The sequence below is a fragment of the Delphinus delphis genome, chromosome 10, assembly GCF_949987515.2.
Source record: "Delphinus delphis chromosome 10, mDelDel1.2, whole genome shotgun sequence".
Classification (NCBI taxonomy): domain Eukaryota; kingdom Metazoa; phylum Chordata; class Mammalia; order Artiodactyla; family Delphinidae; genus Delphinus; species Delphinus delphis.
The window spans coordinates 28756959-28761409 of NC_082692.2; positions in this window are offsets into that span (position 1 = coordinate 28756959).

The window sequence follows — 4451 nt, forward strand, 5'->3', positions numbered from 1 at the left end:
TTTTGCTCTCAAATATGTTTCATGTAATGTATATAATGTCTGTCTATTCTAGAGCCTGTGATACATGTGAGGGATATATATATATATATATATATATAAAATTTATTTCATCATCAGATGATAAAACTGGGACGATCCCTACATACAATTATACACAATGCTACTACACACTTAATAGACTACAGTAGATTGTAAACATAACTTTTATGTGCACGGGGAAATTACAGAATTCGTGTGACCTGCTTTATTGCAATATTCCATTGATTGTGGTGGTCTGGAACCGAGCCTGCAATATCTCCAAGGTCTGCTTGTATAGCTTCACTCTATAAAATGTCCTCTGACATTTCGAAAGTCTTTAAGACATTTTGTTATGCAGGCATCAGCGACCCCTTCAGTATCCTACTCTCAGTCTCCTCCGCTCTTCCTGTTTCTCCCTCATTTGCACTAACTTAATGGAGAAGCATTCCCATTGGTGGATTTGGGGTTCATATTTCTAAAGGTCATTAGAGGTGGTATTGAGTTTTTCAAGGTGGATTTGGGGTTCATATTTCTAAAGCTCATTAGAGGTGGTATTGAGTTTTTCAAGGGAAAACTAAATGAGAAAAATTTTTTAGTTACCACTTCAGTTCTATATAAGCATCATGCTTGATTCTTGAGACAACTATATTTCTAAGAGTCAAATAATAGGATTTTACTGCATAATATACTCCTGTTGCCTCACTCTACTTGGAAAAAATCAAAATGTATTTGGAATTTACTATGATTCTTGAAATCCAACCTTTCAAGTTAATAGGGCATTTCTTTTCTTAATTCCCATTTCACAAATTCATTTATTCATTCACTCATTAATGAGACAGGTCATATTTAAATGGAGGTCCATAGAAGCAGGTGAATAAGTGAACTTAAAGAATAAATCAGATATCTAGGATGTTACATTCTCGATTTAATATGCTAGCCCATACTTCCAAATCTTTCCCAAATCTTAACCTGATAGCTACCCTTTTGATGACTGATTTCAACCATTCAGTTTCCTAGTGCCCATCCCACATCAGGCACTGGACCAGTCACCAGAACCTAGAGGAGAATAGACATAGTGCCTGCTCAAAATTTCAAAGTCTGTCTTACACACAACCACATCAGCACACAAAAGGAAATGTCTTTCTTTAAGCTAAAGTAAACTTACATTAGTAGAGGTGTCTGGAGACTACACAGGGCTTTTTCAAATCATTGGAAGACCCTGGGGGTGGGGCAATTACCCACCGGCAGCCCGGTGCATACAAGTTCACCCTCAAAGAATCATTCTTTTCTTCCTCCATTCTATCCCAAGGACCAGCTCTGTCCTTCCCTATCGATACTGGGAACATTTCTGGAGCCTCCCAGATCCCAGAGTACCACCAAAAAAACTGCAAAACTACAACATGGAGGATCACTTTTTAAATCATATTTTCAAATTGGAAGCAGAAGAGAATTTTCGGAACTTCCCTCAAGGCTCCTAGAATTAAACGCTTCCTCCCCTCGCCCCACACCCCCATCACTCTACTAACCTTTTCTCGTTCCTGCTTTTCTAACCTGTGTTAAAGACCACATTCCAGTTAACCAGTTAGTAAATGACAGGGTATGGTCTACCTTCAGGGACTTCCTATGTCAGTGTTAAATTCTACCTTCTGGAGAAACCGACACTCATCTGAATGCTCTTTTCTACTTATTCCCTCCAACGTTTATTTCCATAATCATTCCCTCAAAAACTCCTTCACTTCATTTTCTTCAGGTTGAGACCAACAATTTCCTCCTTAACATGCTTTTCCTACCTGCTAACTCCCAAACTCTATAATCCCCATATCAACCGGTATGAAATGTAGATTATTTTTAACCACTATTTTAAATAGCTTGGCCCGTGTTGTGACACTGTGTTCAACGCATCCCAAATATAGTTCATTATCTGCCCTCTGTCCCACTCCCACATGCATTTTTCCCTTCTGTAGAAACCATCATCCTCCCAGTTTCCTAAGCAGACGCCTGTGGGTCATCCTGACTCCTCCATTCTCCAGGCAATCAATTGCCAAGATCCCCTACTTCTTAAAAGATTTTAAATTTAAATATTCTCATCTTAATTTCTGTTACCATTCCTTAATCCAGGCCCCCATTAACAGTTGTAATTTCTTTATAAAGCTGCCTAACTTGTCTCCAAATCTCTAATCTTGAACCCCATCCCCACCCAGGACAATCCACCCTCCATATGGCCATCAGGCCGGTCTTTCTAAAAATCATAAGCTTGGACTTCCCTGGTGGCGCAGTGGTTAAGAACCCGCCTGCCAATGCAGGGGACACGGGTTCCAACCCTGGTGTAGGAAGATCCCACATGCTGCGGAGCAACTAAGCCCATGCGTCACATCTCCTGAGCCTGTGCTCTAGAGCCCGTGAGCCACAACTACTGAGCCTGTGTGCCACAACTACTGAAGACCTTGCGCCTGGAGCCCGTGCTCTGCAACAAGAGAAGCCACTGCAATGAGAAGCCCACACACACAACCAAGAGTAGCCACGGCTCACCGCAACTAGAGAAAGCCCGTGCGCAGCAAGGAAGACCCAACACAGCAAAAAATAAAAGTAAATAAATAAATTTACATTAAAAAATAAAAATCATAAACTTCATTTCTTCCTTCCCCTGCCTGAATTCCTGCAAGGTCTCTGCATTACCTTGCAGGTAAAATTCACAGAACAGCATAAACAACAAAGGCCTTGCTGACTACAACTTCCAGGCCCACTTCTGACAACCAGCACCCACCTTAATCATAATTAGAGCAATTGCTAACATGTAAGGGATGCTCCCTCTGTTTCAGACACGGTGCTAAGTGAATTTTATGGATATTTTCTCTTCTAAGCCTCACAATGACCCTGTGAGCAAACTCCTGTTACTATCCCCATTCTACAGGCTCTCCGAAGGGCCCAGAGCTGGGGTGCAGACACAGACTTTCTTCTCTAAACCTGCATCGCTCTCCACCTGTGGCAGCATACTTTTTCACACCTCTATATTTTCTGCCTAAAAGTCCCCGGCCTCTCTATTTTCAGGACAATCCTGCTTCTTTTCTCAAGCAGTCCCAAGCCCCAAGTAGATTTGTCACTCCTTTTGCTTGCATCATAGAGTGTGTTTTATACACACATTTATTTAGTATTTTTCTTAAACCACTGACACACAACAACCCATTCCTGGTCCCCCACCCCAACTCTGGAGGAAACTGAAAGACCAAGAAACTGCAGGTGTCCTGCACTGAAGGCTGAACCCTGGAGGAGGGTCCATTCTCTATCCATCCTTGAGTGAAAGGAGTGGGGAGGGGTGGAGAGAGTACCAACAGCCCCTCCCTTCCCTTCCTCACTTCTCTCACCAGCCGTTGTCAGAAAAGCAGGATCAGAATCGGTGCGTTATGTTCCTAGCAGGAGGGGGAGGTAGATGGGAGCTGGGAGCAGGGGTAACACGTGGTTGGCCTTAAATAGAGAACTGTAGTAGAGATGGCCTTGCATGCTGAATTAGGAGAGAAGATAGACGTGGAGTTGAAGGCCAATGTAGACCTAGTATTTACATGCCTCCTGCCTTTACGAACTCTTAAAGGGCAGGCATCTGCATCTCTTTACCTGCGGACCTCACAAGGTATTTGTTGCGAAAAAAGAAGGAACAAAAGAAAGAACAAAGGTAACAAAGAATAAAAGAAACAGCACTTATACAGAGCTAGTTCACTAAATTCGTTTCTTAAATAATTATAGCTAGTAATGCCCTGTCACATCCACTATAGTAGTATGTAGAACTTAATGAAAAAATCCATAAGAGTCAAATTATCATCAGTGGGAATCTCTTTGGTCCTCAAATTCTGAGATACAAGAGAGTTTTCCATTGAGGGATTTAAGGCAAAATTGATTTCCTTAGAGGACTACTTTGTGGCATCACTACCATTAGGGTGTGACCCTCTGTCCGCATGAGAAGAGAGAGGCTTCAAGAATCAAGAGCATCTCCTGGTCAAAGAGCCTGTGGTCCAACACCCTGCCCCCATGATCACCCACCTAAATGAGCCCCAGAAACGGCCTCCCTGGCCCTACATTAAGAAATAATAATGATGATGTAATGAATTTAAATATGCCCTAATAAATAAAACTTTTAAACATTGTTCTTAATACCTCAGACTTCACACTATGTACCATGACAATAGGTTTTAAAATAGAATTAAAAAGAAAAAAATTCCAGGGAGGCTCATTCTAGTAATATTCCTGGAAGTAGTAACCTATCATCTAGTTTCCATTTGGCCACTGGAATTTCCTAGCAAATCTTGGCCTAAAGAAAAAGAGGGAGAGGGTACAAAATATAAAAATATAATATCGAGATAGAAGTGTGGTCACAAACGTTTACAGCAGTGAAGAAGCAAATAAGTGAATCATTGTGTCCATGAGTAATGCCGTGTCCAACT